The following is a 21,948-nucleotide window of genomic DNA, read 5'->3' on the forward strand; positions in this document are numbered from 1 at the left end:
AATCTCTCCATCAGGTTCCAAAACCAAGGTAGCATTAGATATAATTAATCTCAGTGAACCACCGACTAGTATTTCACTTCGTTACTTACTTAGTTTTTTATCATCATTATTAAATGGATCACAAAATAATGAATCAAATTTTAGGTGAGATAACTTATTTATTGAATTTTTATTATGGTTAATAACTAAATTACATCAACCCTCTAGCGGAAAAAGATACAAGGTCTGAAATTACCAAATTGGTATTGAGGTTCATTAATATTTTACTACCCTATGACAAATACCAAATGGTGAATTTCCCTTTCAAATGAATTTGAAGGAATAAAGTATCAAAAATTTTTATTCATAAAATGTTCTCAAATGAAAACTTCACCCGAAATTATTGATTAATGCATCTATTAATTAAGCGACTTTTATCAAGTTATACCATATATTATGACAATGTTAGTTCCACGGTGTAATATTATTCAATCCTTCTATCAAATTAACAAATTAATTTGTTGCCAAACCTACAGTATTCATAGTCGGTGGTTTGTGAGTTATTTGGTGATGTGTCTCATTTTGATCTCTGGTATCAATCAATAGAAATCAGAAGAAATCAATCAAGTGGTAATTGACTTTAATCGGCTTCAAATGACTGTTAATTGAAAAGATTTGACAAAAGTAATTCACCTGAATTTATATAAATTGATGTGATTTGACCTCTTGGCTAAAAATGAAAAAATGATACTCGTAAATATTATACGATGTATAAAAGTGTTCTATGAATTTGCAGCTGGTGCAAGAACCATCGTGTTTTTCTGAAAAAAATAGGAGAGATAACATTATGGGCATATTTTTCAATTAAATTTCAACCAATATACCCCAAAGACTTAACCGAGGTTACAGGCATTAAAACGCCATTCCAGAGAGCCATAAACCAAAAAAGTCAGGGATTTCATTAAAATAGCATCATATCAATCTAGTGTGAATGTATTCCTTCATTGAACTTAGCCCTTTCCTCATTATAGTTTTTAAGCCATAGTCAGGGGATTTAAGTTACACATGTAAAAAGCTTTAAACGTATATATTTGGGCTAAAAATAGTTATTTTCATATGAAAATTGTTGTGCTTATTCAAACTAATTATTGTAGTAGCTAAGGTGAGCTTTTTCAAAATAAAATACTAAATCAGGAGAAGGAAATAATCATAAAAATGAGGAATTCGCAATAATAAACAATATTTGAGCAAAATTTATAATTATCATTCATGAATTTTAATGTAACTGTTAATGGTTTGGATTTCCTCCCTTTTCATTGAACTATATTTGAATTTGAACAATTACGAACGAGCTCAAAATCATTATATGGTTAGAATCGATTATTATTCATGTGGTATTGATTTATTCATATATGTGAAGGCTGAATATTTTCTTTAAGATTATTATTTATCAAAATACATCCATATAATTGACAAGGAACTTCTCTTATAAATTTTGTTGAGAAGAGAATTGATAGGAATTGGAATGCTAGCCAGACATGATTATTCCAAATGATTCTTATATAATCGAAAGTGATAAATATAATGTAGTTAAGTATTGGACAGAACTTGTAATATATATAATACCCTTTCATTTCTCAATCCAAGTTGTACGAAATTGCATTCGTTAACTCACTCAATGTGTCTAATGAACTAATAACAGAATTATTGCAGGAATTAATGACCAGAATATATATGTTACCGTTAAAGTATATAATGCATTTATTTCATAGAATACCTAGTTATTCCACGAAATAACTGATCGTGTCCGTTAAAGTGTGTAATATGTTATTAATTTGACACCAGGTATTCTATAAATTAACTAATGAGAGACAGTGGACAATTAAAATGGAAAAGAAGTAATTTATTTATGGAAACGTACCATAAAATCATTTGTTACAACAATGATTACTAAAATGACACTTGAAATTAGAAAGAACATTATTTCCAAAACAAAAACATTTTTAGTTGAATTTTTCAAGGAAAAATTAGACTATTACGGTAGGCATGACTAGAAGAAAAATGGGGGGCACATCATTTTTCCCATGTTTTGAGACCTCCTGAACACGATTATGATGGTTTTTCGAATGTCTGTAGTTTATATATATATATATATATATATATATATATATATATATATATATAATCTGTTTAAGCTACAATTCTTATTTTCGTCTCTCGAGCAATTGCTATGGGTCCGGATTGATGTTATTAGAATTTGGTTGAAAACAAATGAATATTTCGAGGGGTCGCAGTGCAATAAAAGTGGTTTCTGACCTTTGCTCACCTCTGCAGGTCAAACGAAAAGCGACTGAAAAATGAAATTTCACATGTAGGTTCAATTAGTTGCGAGATGATTTTCTGTCTAAGGTCGAAACTTTCCATCTGCACCCCTCTCCATTTTATGGTCATTTTTGTTATATTTTCTTATTTTTCGACCAGATAAAGTTTAACTAGATGGTTCGAACTTCGCATGCAAGTAGGGGTGATGTTGAAGAATTGTCTATTGAAATTATGAATTTTCATTCGAGAGAGAGAGAGAGATTTGTTTGTGTATTAGTTAAATTCTTCATTCGACGAAAAATTCGACTTTCGTGATGGAGCTCTGCTGCTCATGGCTTTTTTGTTGACACACTGGGTTTTATAAGAACATTTTTTAAATCCCTGACCGGTACCTAAACTTGAACTGTAGCAACCGACCGAAGCGATATTTCTACGTCCGGTTCTTCTTCGTTCTCAATATAATTGTTTTATTTGGCAGTTTCTTGTGTCCAGTTGAAAAAATCCTTCTTCGGTTATTTCTATGAAAGCTAAAATAGATTTGGTATCACCTGGGGTAGAAGGTAAATGCGTTTGTCGAAGAAATATTCTCGTTCGTTTATGCTTTGGTATTTTTGCCGTCCTTCAAAAATTATTTTCATTTGAATTCGTAATTAATGTTTTTTCCGCTACTTTCCATATTGTTAATGGAAACGGAAATTTACCTTGTAAAAAGCGAGATATATTATATGGATTATTTTACACTTTATCGGGCTGTATATCGTTATTCTATAAAATAACCACTTAAAGTGTCAAATTGATAACATAATACACACTTTAACAGATACGATCAGTTATTTCAAAGAATAACTAGATATTCTATAAAATAACGGATTTCATACTTTAACGGTAACTAACATCTATTCCTCATATAATACTTTGAAGACGTAGTGGAAATTCTAGTTTTCTGCTTAATTTAGTAGTTCTAAAGAATTAACAAGCTATACAGTTTCTACAGATTTCTTTTGTGTGTTTTACGAGCTGATGCAGATTGTGAAAAATTAATTTTTACATATTCGACTGCATCCACTTCATCAGAGGGTAGTAGATAATTTGATTTGATTCGATTAAAAAAATTGCCTCACAAAAATATATGATTGTTAGTGATGCAATATATAATAAGAGCGTCTTCTTGGTGGGAATGCGACAAAATTAAAGATCAAAGTGTGCTCTAATATATTCCGAGCTTTCGAAACTTAGGTATTCATAGATTGGGACTGAAATTATAGTCAAGTGCAGTGCAAAAACATGTATAAAAGTATAACAATAATAAAGTTCACTTACAATAATTAGTTAATATTTGTGGCGGTTTCAAATTGTGTTATTTCTTGTAAGACATATTAAATTCATCGATTCCAATACTCATATTGACGATTGATCCTCGTTACTATAGAAAGCGTTTTTAATTTTTATTGGCTAGATTACGAATGAATTTTTATAGGCTAGGTCGCTAATAATGGAGCTGAATATTTATTGGTTCGATTATGCTTGTCAGATGGGTGAGAAAAAGAAGAAAAGATTGGAACCAGCATGTCAACAGATAGAATAGCAAAAATCGTGCGTAACAACATCCCACACGGAAGAAGACCTGTTGGACGACCACCAAAACGATGGCGGGACAATTGGCAATCAACCTCACAGGAAACTGCAGAGAAACCGAAACTACACGATGATGATGATGATGATTATGACTACGAAAACGCTCATAACCTAGCTGGAAAAGATCCAATTTATATATCAGTACTCAAAATTGAGCACGAATGTGTACTAATTTTAATATATTCTCGAGTTTCCAAATACTTATGTATTCAACGTCTGGTACGAAGGATATTAAATTCCATCTCTATGTTTGGAAGTGAAGATGTCGCTAGAAGGCGTCTACTGAGGAATGTGATGAATCAAGTAGCAGCGCCGGCTGACTAGAGACTCCGAGAGACGCAACAACATCGAAACTAGTAACCATTGGGATACGACCCTCTACTTGTAATTGCGAGACATTAGGGATGTCAATTTCGGCGGATTGTCGATGACATCATGTTCTTCGGAGAAGATGTAATTCAATATTCTTAGTGATAATAGCCAAGAAGGTAGTTGTTTCCTCCTTTGAGGAACGGCAAGCTAACATTTTGAATAATGAAATTCGAAATAATAGGGGTAAATAGATATTATGTTCTTTAATTACTGAGCATGCCTCATATATCACCTAATAATTTAACTCATATATATCATAGATTCTGCTCATTTGAAGGAAGAGAAGAATGTTTTATTCGAAGAAATACATAAATAATCCACTCATATATTACGAAAATAAAATCTAGCTTCACTCAAATGTTTTGCAAATTATTACAAAAAGATAATTAAAGTTTTATCCAGTCCAGGTATAAGGAATCCAATAAAATCATTCCCATAATAATCATAATCAAAAATTATTTGAATTTGTTATATAAAGCAATCCTGAGCTGCATTATTTGGAATTTGCTAGTTTTCACAGTTTTCTAATTAGTCGAATGCCAAACTCGAATCACATCAGCAATGAAAATTTCAGTTTTGCACCTGTCATTTTGATTTATATCAATAAACTTGATTTCCAGCTATAAGTTTAAACTTATTTCAATACAATTTAATTAATAAAATTTTCACAAATCCACAAGACTATAATTACTACACGACTGATTTACTAATGAGATCCTTCCATGAAAAGTTGATGGGATTCACAGTAATGATGAATAAATCATCATTTATAAATTTTGTATTGTCCATGTGGAGATAATTGTATGAACTGTAAGTACCAAAATCCGGTTTTATAGGGGTTTTTATAATCATACAACTTTCTATCAATAAATACACTACTCTGAAAAAAAAATTAGATGAGAAATTGGGAACATAAGGAACATATGTAATATGTAAGTATATCAATAACCTTAGATCGAAAACAAAAGTTATTGACAGAGAATCAAAATGGATCAAAAATTCAACTGAAATACCAAATAAAGATAGTTATTTTAAAATATAACGCTCAGCTCCAATCTTGTACCAATATTAATTCTAATAAATAATTACCTATGACTAAAATTTTCAGCAATATCAAATCCAATAGCATTTATCTGAATAGCATGACAAAAAATTTATACTGTTACACACAATATTATTACTATTTTGGAAATAATTTTAACAATAATCAACAGAAGGTATTATGAATTATGATTATAACTGAAAGGAAATTTATTAGACAGAAATTGGTTTTTGAAAAAATATGATGAGGAGAAAACAACTTAAATCAAAATGAAATATGATCCTTCAAATCCCTATAAGGTATTAAATGAAGTACTTGAAATTGAATTTTTGGATGAAAACCTTTCCATTTCACTCTCAATTGCAATTAAGATTTTTAATATATAAATATTTTGATAAAAACGGATAAAACATACAAAAGACATATACCAAAATGGTAGATGAATATGGAAATTTTAGTTGAAATGTGGATTCCACCTATTTTCCTTAATTTTAACATTAAAAAAGCATTTCTTAAAAATCACTGTTTCTTTAAAACGCCAAAAATTGCAAAAAATGCAGAAAATTATGAAACTAAACTGCACAAACACTTTTTGTTATTGTTGTTAGTAGAACGTAATAAGATTTATTAATTTATTCAAGTCTATAATTTGAAAAACAAAAATTATCCATGAATATTGATAACACATTTCGAACAATTAGTGATATTGACCTCAGATGACAACATAGTTGCCTGGTTACATTAATATACATATTTTTTTTTAAATATGGTGTGTTGGTATTGAATCGGTCTTAGGAGTATATATATTTTCCTTTCAAAGAATGAAATAAATTACTTAATCAGGAGAAAAAGAATAATTTTCTATTCGGCCATACTTAAGGGTGATGTGAGGTTATTTCAATTTTAAGATATTATTCACAATAAATTATAATGAGTTTTTAGACGAAGTAAATATTGTTATGAATATGGACAAATCATACAAATCTACAGTGGTGAAATTTCTTGTAAATAACTATCCTTAAAATGAATGGATCGTATAATAAGATATTGAAATTATGTGACACTGAAGAGCTAAAAAATTTACTGTGGTATAGGCCACGTCCCACTATTCTGATGGTGTAAATTGAAGTTCTTCACCTGAAATTTTGCTTACAGAATGAGTTTTTCCAAAGTCAACTGTCAAACATGAATCAGTGAATCTATAAAAACTCCTAACATGACGCCATTCCAGCATTCGTTCCTTCGGTCACTCGCGCTACGCGATTGTGTCCGAATTTTGAACTCTAACTTGAATGATAATGAAAATGAAGATTGAAAATAACGTGAAAACATAGAGAATTTCTATTCATATATTTTATTGAAGAGGAATGGAAACATTGCCAAATCTATAAAAATAATGGATAATATATTAATCAACGCTTATCAATTTTGTGAACTACATCATTCTTCAGATCTATATTTGAATACCCTCTGGAAAAGCTGTTATAATGACAATCATTTGCTAGCACTTATCTGATATTTATAATTTTGTTTGGAATTTAGATATTCAGTACATTAGTAGTCTTATATTTTATCTGTAAGTATAACAGGGATGATTTCAAACTTTGTGGGTCATTGGTATTGAAATCTTGCAAAGTCTCTTACCAAATTATTTTAAGCTTAATCTTGTCGCTGGGACCACCCAGCAGTTATCAAGTAATTGTGGTTTCTCGGTACTTCTGTAGGTATTGTGTTTTTACAAAACACGAACCATATAGTCTTAAACCATTGAAGCAGCAGAAAATTGAATGGAGTAATGTTGTAATGAATTTATTATCTAATTGAGGATATAAATTTTGATTTACGAATATTTGAAAAAGTATTATCTTGGCTACCATTCAATAACCGGCTCCAAACCACAATACAATAGTTTACATCACTCGATTAGAGCCATGAAAAAATATTTTTCTACGACCGTGCGTTTTAACCACTAGTGCGAGAAAGTAAAATTATGCAAATTTTGACCTTATTAGATAGTTTTTTACTTCGGAGGTTATAACTATTGTTACTACAGGTAAATAAATATTTTCGAAATAGTCCATCAAATAAAATTTAAACCTTTTCTAGCTTTTTGTAGCATTCTTAATTTTTTCAAAATATAAAATAATACAGATATTTTTGTAATGTAATTGTTACTAAAACGTCAAAGTTGTTCAAAACGCCTTGGAAGTGACCGAATAAGTGCAATCTTCTTCTAAATTAAACCACATTAAACCGAATCCGATACAATAATATTAATGGATTCATCCGACGAAGAACTTCCCGAAGCCATTTTGAAGGCTGCAAATGAAACTAATTCCGAGGTGTTACCTGCCAAATGACTTAAAACCGTCACCGTCATCGTTATCTTTATGCGACCTGCAACCGATGCCATCCTCATCGACGTCATCTACCTTCCAGTTAGAACCAAATAACTCCACTGGATCGGCAATTCTTACTAGTATACAGAATACAACAAATTGTGTTTTCAATATTAATATTTATAATAATTAGTAGTTTTTAGTTAAAGTTTTGTATATTATTATGTTTGTTGGAATGAAATAATTCTAGAAAAATGGATTGGTATACTTTTTTTGTATATACGGTCGTAGAAAAAATCATGTTCCCAACTCATGCGTAAAGTATCTTTCCCGCACTTGACCGCTTGCCCGAACTCCGTTCCGCGTCGTTCGGGACAACTGCAGTCGCGTGCGGGAAAGTATCACTTTCCGCACTTGTTAGGAAAATAACTATTTCTTAATTACTTTATAGGTGGAAATTGTATTACATTTGAAATTCTATCTATCGGCATATTTAGTCATTTCACACTCCTATTTCAGTAAATTTTCATTGTTCACAATAGGAAAGAGAAACCATTGATTTCCAAATATACAGGGTGTTCCTCAATTTATGCGACAAAATTCAGGAGATGATTGCTCGCACTAAATTAAGATGGGTGTTACCCATAATAAAATTTCCTCTGACCACCCCTTTCCGAGAAATCACCCTTAAAAGGTGGTGATTAAAATTTAGTTTAATTTTTTTTTTAAATTTTAGTAATGCTGGAAATTTTTTGCACTCACAAAAGACTAACTACGGGTATTTTTTCAATATTCCTCCTACATTTCCAGCACTTATTATGAATCGTATAACATTTACCATCTTCACTTTTTTCCAGTCAATTTATTAATAAAATTATAAATTAGGTTGTTAATTTTTTTTGTCGGTAACTGCTTAATCTTTTACGAGTGCACGTTAATTGCAGAATTTCAAGTTTCTAGTATTACTGAAATTGTAGAAAAAAATAGAAACTTAATTTCAGTCACCACCTTTTAAGGGTGTTATGTCGGGTGGGCTGAGGAAATTTTGTTATTAGAAGGACCCATCGTGATTTCATACGAGCAATCATATCCTTAATTTTGTCAAATGATTTAAGTAACACCCTGTATAATTTTTTATTTGGAAAAAATTCTATTTCAAAACATTTGATTTCACAATTCTAATTGAAAATATGAAAATAGCTATTTTATTGAGTTCTAGTTGGTTTTCGTCAGAATATCTTCACAAGAATTTCTTCAAAGAAACAGTTATGGCAACATAATAAAGCCTACTTCATTTTATGTATGGAAATATCTCTATAATATATTTTCTCTAACAACACGAGTTTGATACAATGGTTATTTGAAGTTGACGACTTACCCAATATCAATGAAGTAGAAGATAATATACAAACTGTACACTTTTCACTTTACTAAAAAGTCTATAACAAATAAGTGTTGAACCAACGAACCAATTACCACACGAACACTAAAAAAGCAGCAATAAAACTATTTTCATGACCACAGTAGAACGTATGCACTTATTAATTACCTATTAATAATATTTCCTAAATGACGAACTTTAAATATTTTTGGGAATCTTCACATTTATTCAAGACCCAAAAATAGTTTTATCATAATTTTATAATTCACAATTCACTATAATTATGTTGACAGTAGTTAAAAGAAGATTAAATTGAAATTAACTGAAATGACAAAATAATTCTACAATATAAAACAGCTTAAAATGTAAAGCTATTCAAAAAGCTTTAGACGAAATTTGCTCATTTTCCATATGCTGAAGAAGACAGTTTCATATTTTCAATAATTTTCTTGTTATTCACTTCTTTGCTTGAGCTTACAGTAAAGGTGGGTGTAGGACATCTAAAATCAGGGATACACTTGGAATTGGCTCAAATACTAAGAACAGTCATGGTCACAATACCATAAGTCACGATGAAACCTAATTCCGTACATTATATTTATCAATCTTTGTATTTCCAATCCATAGATTAAAAAGAACGTTATTTATATGACATACATCATTGAACAAACTGTGATTGGCTTCATATTATAAGTAAATCATTCGGTATCAAACTAGAGAAATATAATTCATCACCCAATAGTCCGATGTATTAATTTAACGCTTAGTAAGTAATCCAAAACAAAAGTTTTCTGTATACTGTCGTTTTGTTAATTTCATCACCTGACTATTTAGATTGCGTACAACATGGATATCTCTGTAATTTGATAGGAGTGGTTCTGTGAGATTTCTATGAAGGTAGTTTTAGAATCAATATTTGAAACGAATACCATTACGAAAAACTCTAGTATTAAAATTCATTCTCAGAATAAACAGAGTGATTAAATTCAGTGCCTCCTTTGTCCTTTCAGATATTAATTTGAAAATTTGAAGGACAATAGCCAACATTAGTCTTCATTTTTGAAATGATTCACAATCTTAAAAGTTACAGAATTATGGGCCATATCAAACAATATTTTCAATAGATCTCCCTATATTTGATTGCATATTGGGAATTATCTCGAATCACCCATTACGATAAAATAAGAATATAATGTGTTCTACTAGGTATTTAAAAAGTTGTAACTTATTATCCATAAAAATCGTTCAATACTCAGGACAATGTAAGAGAAATTCCAACATAAAGATCTGCTATGGCAAGAGCATTCAAGTAGTATTGAAAATTCTGGAAATTATTACTTCTTGAGATATTTTGATTTTTCAAAAAACAATGGTTATGTATCTATATCTAATCATTTAACAATCAATTGTGAGTTGGCTATGATTTATTGGTCACAAACTGACATTTTACTATTGCTGTTTGGTACTGAGGAGGTTGTATTTGAAATACAAAGAAAAACTAGTATATTACCTATAAATAAATTATAGTGATGAAATAGCAAACAATTATTCCAAAGACAATATGCATGCTTGAAAGAGATAATTTATATATAAACCATATGAAATTCATTCATATTTTGTACACTTCATTTTTAAGGCGATTCCAGAAAAAATTAGTCCATTTTTTTGAAATCTGGTGAGCTTCTTGGCCAGTGTTCTGAACCATTGCGTCATCTTCCAGAGAATAGTTCATTAAGATCACCATCAATTAATTGATTAGCCTGAGCATGCGCATAATCATGCAAAGACCACATTTTTTGACGTGTACGAATTGGGACTTCTTCCAATAGAAGAGGTAATTGGTTCAATAAAAAATCTAAATGCATCTCAGCATTTAAATGTTCCTCAGCAAAATATGATCCTACTAAATATTCACCAACCATACTTTTCCACGCATTCAACGACCATCTAGTTTGACTGAGTGTCACTATGTGAAGTTTTACCTGTTGACATAACCATTTTCATTGAACGTGTCTTCTTCTCCAAATGGAACATAGTCGAAAAAGTCTCTGTGTTGATTAACTTTTCGTTCAGTCCACCTACAAAAGGCTAGTCTTTTTTTTTAAATTAACTTCAGTTAATTCCCGTTGCAATTAAATGTGGTAGGAACGCATTTTGTTTTTGTTCAATATAATTTTGCATTTTTGTTCGCTGGAAATACGCCTAACACTTGTGTGTGGATTTCCAGTAACTACATGCAAAACATTAATTCCACCTTCGTCTGTTACAGTTTTGAATTATTCATACTTTTCATAATCAACTGAAACAAACCGCTACATACAAAACAATAATGCCATTGTCAATTATTAATTTTTGACAGAAAGTTATAACCAACTTACAATTAATTGTTTAATGAAATATAGGTATAAAATGTTTTGGACAGAAATATTAAAATATCTCAAAAACTATTAATTCCAAGTATAGACACTGCTTGATAAAAAAAGAAGTATCTTGATAGTACTCCCTGATACTAACATAAAATACAGGGTGATTCATTTGAAAGAAAATTGAGAAAATAATAGTATTAATATTTTGAGTCACCTCATATTATATTCAATGAATATTAAGGAAATAAATCATTTTTCAGAAATTTCACTACTATTTGTAGGCTTGGGCCGCAACAGATCTTCATTCTTGAGCTTTTCTTATATTGTACTTTTTAAATACCCCTTAAACTACTTGTTTCAATAAAAAATAATGTTACTTTGATATGGCAAAACATTCGGGAACACCCTGTAATAAGATCAACACACCTTGTATTTAAAATAATAGTTTGTTTCATATTACTTAGAGCTTAGCTTGAATATGGTCTTGTAGCTGAACATATTATGTGGCTGTTCAAATGGAAAGGAAATTTGTCAAATTATAGAATAGAAAAATTCCGTCATAATTAAATTCCTAACATTAGTGAAAGAAATATGTAGAAACCGGTAACAATAATACATTGTGTAAATGATAATTAATTACTCATCATACGTCAATTTCCTGAGAAAAATAATTAAAAACAGTTTAATAACATTTTACAATACAAACATTGATTAACAAAATACTTTTTAGTGTATTATAATTTTTAAGGAATCACAATAAACGAATAAATTGGAGGTTAGATATTGATATAGAACTTTAAAATATTTATAGGTACTCTATTTTTTTAAAGCTAAACATTTTGTATCTGAGTTGAATTAAATGTTCACTAGAATAAATTATTTCACTTTTCAAAATTTGTTGACATGAAGTTCTCAGAAAAGGAAACCGACGCATTCTTTTTAGCATGATACCAGGAGAAATAAATATGGTTGTGTTATTTTCGTTTCAGATACGAAAGAAAATAGTTATCGGATATTGGTGCATAGACAGATTTCTAATTTGTAGTTGAAAAATAAAATGTATCAATTAATCAAATTGTAAGATTAAAAATAATATTCAATATAAAAATAAAATGACTAGCGAAAATTATTGTCACTATTGAAAGAGCGTAGAATGCTCAATATCAGTCTTTATAATTTCTAGGTAGAAGATATTTTTTAAGAAACTCTATATCTCATTTCTTTGCTGTAATCAAGCCTTTTAGCGAAAAGGGCAGGACATTTGCAGAATATATGCTCTGCTATTTCCATGGCTTGATCGTAGAATCTGCAGTTGTCGTCCTCTTACATGACCATAGTCTTAAGGTGATGATTGATGAAGCAGTAGCCTGTCAGAAGAGCGACCACCAGTTTGATGCCGTTTCTGGTCATCACAGGAAAAGTTTTTAGCTGATATGTCCATGAATATTTTGAATCATCTTGGGTCTGAAGTGTTTCTCCTATAATCCATCTGATTCTTAAGCCATTCGTCCAGTTCGTTATTGATGTAGCATCTTGAAAATTTATCTTCTTTTCTGGTAATATGTCTTGAGAGATATTTAGTTAATGTTTTTACCCAAGTGACTGAATTATTCCATAAATATCAGTTAGTCAGTACAGATTGTGTGGTAACGGCTGGCTGGTAATATCTCTAAGAAATGTTTGTAGCATATTTCCTTTGCTCAACATCATCAGATCACTTTCTACACGTCTAACTGGAATAGGTCAGCAAATATTTAAGATTTAAAAAAGGAATATCAGAATTAGAAAGGAATTAAATAACGTACTTTTTTATAAACCGGTTTTCTTCTCGTCCCTCAATAATCATATAATCGGAAGAGCAGTCCGAATAAGGAAAAAATTTCATCTCATCACAACATAGAATTAATTCGTGTGTTTTAACATTTTCTTATTAAGTTAGCTGAACATACATTATTTTATTATGGACCTCTTTTTATTAACACTCACAAAATCCTTACTGTATATTCAGTTATTCATGCAAATGTATCATTATTTGTAATTGGAAAAATGCAACATCATATACATACTTACAGTTTGACGTTTGGGTTCAGTTTCTTTTGTTTACTTTTCATATTACTTCATCTGTACATAAAATCAAACTTTTCTATTTGATATATTCTTCTGAAAATATTTAACATTAAATATAAAAAGTATACCTACACACAAATCCAATTATATTACCTCGTGATGGATATTCCATTCAAATCACTTCCTACTCCTATTTTACTTTTTTATCTTCTAAAATTCCAATTAAAACAGAATTTCAGAACAGTTTTATTAACATATAAAACCTCAGGCACTTATTCAGGACCGTATTTGTGGGATCCACTCAACCCTGAAATTGATGCTACTAATGTTATGTTTGGAAAATTTTAAACGGATTTAACCTTTCGGAAGGTCAGTTCGTACATAAGTACTAACTTGGCGTATTTTTTACGACACACGTTATTATTAGTCGAAAACCCTGATGTAAAAAAGAAAATAATCTATTTTAGAGAATTAACATTTTTAAAAACAACTAAACTTAAATATATATGAACCTAGTCTTAGTCTTCTTCCATTAGTTGTTCAATGCAAGTGAAACAAATGTGTGTTGTTTGAACATGTTCATTGCATGCCAATTGCTTGTATTTACTGCACATTTCCTTTTCTACCTAATTGGTAGGTTTATACTTAGACAAAAAATACTTTATGTGTAGAGGTAAATTTTTTAACAACGGTTAAATCTGGAAATAGCAGATTGACTCATATTAAGTGCACCAGCCACTTCTCGCTCACTTTGGGTTTAGTTGCGAGAGGGTGACCGCTTGAGTAGTTTTATCACTTGTACTCTCAATTTTCAGGTAGAGTTCCTAATTGTTGTTAAGGGAGATTTGTATCGATTGACGTTTGATGAATAACTAATAGTGGTGAGTCAGGTTGATAACTTTAACTTTATAGGGGACATTTACCTCTATTTAGCACCATTGTTAAAAAGCATGAAATGGTTGTTGTCAGAATCGAATTTTTTGCTCGCGGTGTATAACGAAAAATAAAAATTATACCTTCGTCAATGTTTTGTACTATTGGTTCTACCTTTTTATGCCTGCTTTGATATGAGCATTCAATGTTCTGTTTTATAGATGTTATTAATGATACTCCATTCGGTTATTTCCATTTGTTATTGTTTTTCTTTCTTCTTTTGGCTTGCGTACTACTTTACCCACAATAATTATCATAATAATATCAAATGTCGTCATATAATCACTTAGAGAATGAAATATGTGAGTATTTCATGGGGCTAGATAGGATGAGGAATTCGTATTGTTTTGATATTATATTTCACATAAACTTAAACTTGCAACAACCATTGTAATTTTCGACAGTAGTGAATGGGATTAAAACGTTTTCTAATAATCCATCTTAGTCTCTAGATCCCTAGGTATATGTCAAAAATGTATTTTATAGCTCTCTATACGAATAAATTGATGTGAAATTTATATTCGCTCCATAAAATTAAGCACTAAATAATTCATTTTAATAATACATTATTTGTTTTGTTTCGGCATTTCATGGTGTATCATAACTTGCGTTAATATATTCATTCCAATAATAGTTCACAATCAAACAACTCAATGCTGGTAATGAAGAGTTACATGCATAAATGAAAAAACCGATAAATTCTATATTGTTATGAATGAAGCAATGGGACAAGTCAATGTTTTTCATTCAATTATAATAATACAAATTTGTACCTGCCTCTTCAATCCTCTGGTTGGTAATAACTACACCCCTGTAGTTTTTTCTGAAAAAAGATATAGTGAGATATTGCATTCATGATGTAGTCAGAATTCCACCTTTACATAAATTCCCAATAACTGAATTTTGATATGAATACTAGGAATACCATTAATGAGCTATGGCATAAAGGCCGTGAATCGATTTTGCTAATACTCTGACCTATTGATCTATTATGTGCCATTTTCTGTTAACCCATCAAAATGCCACGACTTTTTGAAGCGAGCTGCATGTCTGGGGTCTACTTGGATTACGACTTCTGGTTTTCAGAAACGTGAATATATGTACCGTAATTTGTATCGATGAACAATCTTGCACACGCATTAAAGAAAAATACAAGAGTTACCGAAAGTTTTTCCGATGTTATTCATGTAGTAATTCATTTACATGAACTTTACTTGATAATAGGACCTTTCGAGTCTAGTTAGTAGAATAACAAAAAAATCTTTTGTTTCAAGGCTGGGCAGAGATTTCTGTGCATTGCCATTGTCGCTTTATTTTATTTGCAATAGGCTGCGTCTAAACGAATGTCGTATGTTTTTGCCAGGAAGTTTTTGAGCACATTGGGTTAGCTGGCTAGAACTTCGGGTCGTCTAATACTGTCCGACTTATCCATTTCCTATTCCCAACACTAATGAGCTTCGTGAGAAAGCAATTTCTACATTTGCTCATTGCTGTCGAATTGCTCTCGTGTTTTCGATAAAGCATAATTTGGAAGACATTGCATCCTCAAGTATGTCAATGTGTACCTTACTTTTCTCAATTAGATCACTAGGAACCATATAAATAAATCTAATATATCTTTTAGTGGTTTTTCAGGCCCCCCCCCCGTGCAGCTTGTCTATGGACGTTTCCTCAATTTTTCTGTTCTTTGCCTTCATATGCAAACTTCATTGCTTATGATACTTTGAATAATAGATTTGTGCATCCTGCTCTTTAGAGGTTTTAGGTTCCATGTTCCTCTTATCACTTCGTGACTCATAACAAGTTTCTGTTTAAAAGTCATGAAGATATTTATTATCCGACTCAAGCGTTAGCTTAACTTTATTCATTTTGAGGTGCTGTGGAACATACTCGCTTCTCCCAGTAAAATATTGATGGATTTATGCTTAAACCCTCATTGCCTCACCATGTCTGAAATTACATTCGGAACTTATCAAATGTATTTGCCATTTTTAATCCTGAAGGTAGCTGATTGAATAATTTTTTGGCATTGAAGATGATGGAATGTTTTACTAGATAAGAAGTCTGTATAGTTAAGTAAATGTTCAAATTCTTTCTTCGAGTAGGGTAGGCATGAATGGTTCTCTCAGTTGAGTTGTGAAAGTGTTTGCGAACCAAACAAACAGATTCTAAAAGGAAAAGTTCAAGGGGAGCAAGAATTTTGTGTTTTTTTTTTTAATAAAATTCGCTATGTGTTCTACTACTCTCACCATAGATATAATGAATAGTTATTTTCTATAATTTGGAGATTGATTCGAAGAGGTGCAAACTACAAGACCCCCAGGAAGGTGAATCATAGCGATGATGCGATTCGAACAACGAGTAGTAAGTTGTTGAAGCAGTACAAGAATTGAGCTGTTCATACACAGATTCAAACGCAAAACAAGAAAGGGATAATTATTATGATAGGTACCTAGCTTCAATAACAACTGTTTAAACCCTATGAAAACTAGAAAAACTTTCGCTTTATTATCAGAACGAGACTAAATTACATTGAAAACAGATTCTTTGAATCAGAGTGTAGTGACTTAGGGATTCAAATTGTTTGTTCTCATTTCTTTCCATACCTCCCATGTCTCTAAAATAGATAATAAAAATAATTTTCAAATAATTTCGAATTTACTGGCTCTTTCCTTTTTAAGTTGCCTTTAAACTGCAGTAACCTTGTGGGTCAAGGTTTTTAGGCGACGATCAATAATAATTTCAATGCAGTGCGTTATTACAAATGAAGCCATTGTGACAAAATTTTTGAACTGAATACAACGCCAATTCAAATAATAAGAATGTGTTCACTGCTAGGAAACTTACTAGATTAACGCTATTCCTTAAACAATAAGCAGGTTTGCGGGCATTACCACATACGCAATTGAACAATTGTACAAGGTCACATCGTTAAAATTACAGTTCATATGCGTAGAGTTACTGTTTAAATATATTAGTCTTATCTACTAATAGTTTCACGTAAAAAATATGCGTTAAAGAAAAAGTTTTAGATAAAAAAATTTTGGAAAATATCTGCATGATCTATTTGTACTTTTACTATAAAACTAACTTTTTCGCTAAAATATACAAAAAACTAATTTCTTGGAAATTTGGCTTCACCTAAAAAAAATTACATGGATGAAATTTTGGAGTTCACATTCTCATTATAATTTTATTCCTAGCATCCATGTGAAAATCTAGCTTTTTGTTCATTTAACTGAAATGATTTTAGATCCTTTATTCAAAATTCCCATTTCTTATTACTTTTATCAATCTGGAAAATAAAACACGTGATCAGCTCAAACGACGATTGGGACGGGGTTATCCAATTTTTAAATTCAGTTTGGCAACAACATCTCCTTCCATTTCTCATAATCTGTGTTTTAACATTTCGTTACTCTTTTCATAATAAAGATTGTCCAACTCGTCAAAAAAGCCATCAATTGTTGTCGTCACCAAACAAATATTTGACCTATGAATTTCATCATTTGTTCAAGTTACGCCATAGAGTAACCTGTAGAAGATCTAGCGCCTCAGCCTTTTTTATAGCTGATTAACTCTTTTCAGTCTATAGTTTTAATTGTTTGTTTGTTCCCAATGTTGAGTTAGTGTTGTTGTTAGTTATGATAGAGTGAAGAAATTTCGATGTGTTCCTGTGGAATTCTGCAGTTGAAGCATTTTCAGTACATTCCTTATATTCGAGTATGAGTAAATGCGACACCTATCCTGAATAAAGCTTCTCAGGATTAAATTGTCAGATAATATGCGATATACCACATTTTTTAGCTCGCGCATAATTAGGCGATAATGAAGGAAATCAAAATAGAATAACGTCAAGCTAAAACGCTGTCATTATTGGTGATTTGTGTTCATAATTGTGGAATTTGCTGGTGATTAATGAATTTAATTCCACTTTCGAAAAATATGCGCTTGTTGGTTAAATAATTATTAAAAAGTATCAGGTAGCAGTATTATAACCTAGTTTATGATCCTTCTCTAACATACTATTAAGTGATATTATTTCATTCTCTAACCAAATCCATCAATAATTTCTGGTTTGATTTTATTCACTTTACAGAATAAAATCCAATGTGGAAGTTAGGTGATGTCGAGTATAGATTTAAAAAATTACATACCTGGAGAGCACAATGTCATTATTGGCATCTTGAAGGTCTTGTAGATGAATTATACCAGTTATTACTGCTGTTATTTTAGAATAAAATTTATCGGGGTATTTTTCGCTATCTTAACCTACAAGATAATTATCCAATATACTATCCCATACATTATCTTTTTAGGAATTTTGATCTTCACGAAATAAACTGGGATTTAGAACAGGACCTGATATATTTGGTAATGTTTAAAATTGGTAGAAATTTGTCTTAAAATTATTATATTTTTGCAATGTGAAGAACTCTGTCTGGATCATTCTGTTAGGTCCAATTGAATTCCTTATGAGTGAAATATATTCTCCTTCAATATCTTCAAAACTATTTTTATTGACGTTGCAATCGATAGCTACATTGCTGCTAGATACATGAGGATTCACAACGCATTATATTGTTTATCTGTCCGTTTCGTATAATGGGTTTTCAATAAGAAATTCTGCGTTTTGTACACATCAAGTGTGGAAATATTTGGAAATATATGATTTGAAATATCGATTGCTAATGATGTCGTTGATTGAACATTCTAATGGATTCGTAAAAATGTGACAATAATACGTTCCTTACAATTATTCTACACTTCTAACATGAAAATAAAAATAGGTATGTGAACTAATATAGAACGTGTCAGTTAATAATCCCTATTGTGTGTTGATCGTTGAATATCTAATTTCTAACAAAAAGGTCAATGGTATTCTAATACTAATAATACATTTTTGAATCTAATTGTATAATTTTCCAATTGTATATGTTACTTGCGGTGGGTTGATAAAAAAAATCAAACTTACATACCGTAAATTATAAAAAGAGTTTCTCTTTGATCACTGATAAAAAACAATGAACTGGTGACTATGAGCTCGCAATACTAAATAATGGATCCACTTAAAAATGGTTCTAAGATTAATGGCTTAGCTAGAGCAGGCGTCTGTAGAGGCCAATTTAGAATAAGCAATTTTTTTTTGGTTTGGAGAACATGATATGATTGAATGTGAATGTGTGATACTGCATTGTTGCTATAAAAACACAGTCATGTCAATACACTCAGTCAGCAGAGCTGCCATACAAGCCATTACGGAAAATGGCATTCGGCTACAAAGACAACGACGAGGCGCGCTCGTTAGCCAGATTGGAATTAGCATATCCATCAATGACCCTCATTCTTAATGAAAACAAAAGGGCTGCTATTACGTCTTTTAACAATCTGCTCGCGAGGCAGACTTTATGGAGGTGGATACAAACATCTGGAATAAAACAAACTACGACACACATAGAGCTTCTGTCGCTCTTACCAGACTATTGAACTAATTGTGACTAGCCTTTTAAGCAAAAAATATCATCTAAGAAGCTATCTCCATACTATGGGCATTATGGACGACCCCGAACGCCGCTGGTGGATGGAGGGGGTAGAAAATGTAGACCACTTTATTGGTGATTGCCCAGAATACACATATACAGAGTTGAGATACTTGGGAAAGCCTCACAGTTTGCCTAGTGACTTCAAAAGGTACAAGCCAAAGGTCTTGATTGGCTTTTCAAAGGACATCGGTCTTATCTAATTTCAAGTAGGGGACGAGGAACCTATGTCCTCAATGGTCTTAGAACATTCAAAATCCGTATATGAACTATAAGCTATGAACCGTTTAGAATAGAAAAAGGACATCGAATGTCAATCGTAGAAGAGGGAGCAAGTAGACGATGTTTGTTCAGTATGACTCTGAGAAAATCGAGTCAACAGTGCGTATCATCAAATGATTCAAGACCAAAACCTATCACATGGGCTAGTTGTGAGTGAAAACCATGCTCATCTGATCCTTAGACAGCCAGGAGGTGAACAATAAAGAATTTGTTCCACATGTATAACCTAAAAAATGGTCAACAGAATGCGCTCAAAATTATCTAACAACTGAGTGCTACATTTTGCAACCCTGCCACTACACGTCGAGGGTAATACTGTTTGACGAAGTTTTTAGCATCTAAAAAGATTTCCGGTATTACCACAGACACTCGATTAGGGAGACATATAGAGCTGCAACTTATTTTTCTTCATCAAAATCAAAAACGTCGTAAAAGAAACGTATTTTGAATAGATAGAGCACATTCAAATAAATGTGGTCAAAGACTTCCGCAATTGCTACAACGCCTGCAACTTCCAGAAAAGGAATTACTTTGAGTGGAAATTATTGTCACTGAATAATGTTATCATAATAATTTTTCCTTCATCAGTCTCATTACTTGATTGTAAGACATCGTAACTAATTAGCGAAATATACTATGGTAGAGTTTACTAAAATAATATCTGCAACAGAAATTCTGAGTTAAAAATAGTCAATTAATTATAATATATAATAACTTGATTGATGATCGTAATCATTTACTATTACACTATTTGATGTAAACATTTGCAGATATCATGAAATTTTCCAATTTTAAATCTGTACTCTAATCAAAATAATCATCCAATTTCCAAACGTCAGATTCATTATAGGGGAGGATGACAAGAAAGATACCACCACTTTTATTACAATTAAACCGTGTTGAAAAGATTAGAGTGAATATCTGCTAACAAAAAAAGCATTTTCTGCGTAAATCACAGTTCCTATCAAATGTAACTGTCATTATCAGTAACATATCATACAATAATTATTTTGAGCTCACTTGAATGGAATGCCTTTTCAGTTAACTGAAATTTAGAATGCTGCCATTATTGTTGGTTATAGTGAAAGGCTTGATAATTATGGTATAATATGGTATAATATTTTCCGTAAATAATCACCTGATTACTCAATATCGGTGAGCATGGCAATAGAATTGCAAAAATCTGTCTCAAGACTTGTATGATATCTTAATGGACAGAATTGTAGCTCCCCTGCAAAATGAAAATAATATAATAACTGGAAACTCGTTGATATTAAGAATTATAGCTTGAGACTAGTTCAAGCGGCAAACATTAAAAATTTTCTTGTGAGACTTCTATACTCCATTTCTTGGTGGGAATTACTAGTCTAATCCATGCCTAATTTTTCAAACATCTCGTTGGATAGAAGATAGTGAAATATGAACATTTCGCTATATTATCGTTTTACACGGACATAATATGATGAAGAATTCAATTTCACTCCAATTTAAGTCGTTGAAATTAATTTCGGAAACAATTCGACATGAATTTTCCCATGTTAGTAAAGTAAAGCTGAATTGGTACTTCTACTAGTGTTTACCGAGAATTACAATGTCGGACCAAATTAAGTTCTCTGTACTTTGTGTGTATAGAAAGATGGCAGAGAATAACACCGCTAGCGTAGTTCCCAGTTTATGAACTTTGATGTTG

General features: G+C 31.2%; 2 protein-coding genes across 3 annotated transcripts in view; one reads left to right on the forward strand and one right to left on the reverse strand.

Annotated features, from left to right (window-relative positions):
• Positions 1-13,715, reverse strand: part of LOC130451572 (elongation of very long chain fatty acids protein 7-like) — an 82,818-nt gene extending 69,103 nt beyond the window's left edge. Inside the window, exons 1-2 of one of the 2 annotated variants that reach the window (XM_056790674.1) lie at positions 13,657-13,715; positions 13,503-13,596 (exon numbers count right to left, since the gene is read on the reverse strand). The gene's annotated coding sequence lies outside the window, so the exon portion shown is untranslated. Of the gene's footprint in view, positions 1-9,067; positions 9,090-13,502; positions 13,597-13,656 lie in introns of those variants that run through there. The other variant, XM_056790698.1, reaches the window with a different exon arrangement.
• Positions 1-21,948, forward strand: part of LOC130451610 (protein couch potato) — an 889,684-nt gene that overhangs the window by 213,039 nt on the left and 654,697 nt on the right. The window lies entirely within an intron of this gene.

Source organism: Diorhabda sublineata, chromosome 1 (assembly GCF_026230105.1).
Source record: "Diorhabda sublineata isolate icDioSubl1.1 chromosome 1, icDioSubl1.1, whole genome shotgun sequence".
Classification (NCBI taxonomy): Eukaryota; Metazoa; Arthropoda; class Insecta; order Coleoptera; family Chrysomelidae; genus Diorhabda; species Diorhabda sublineata.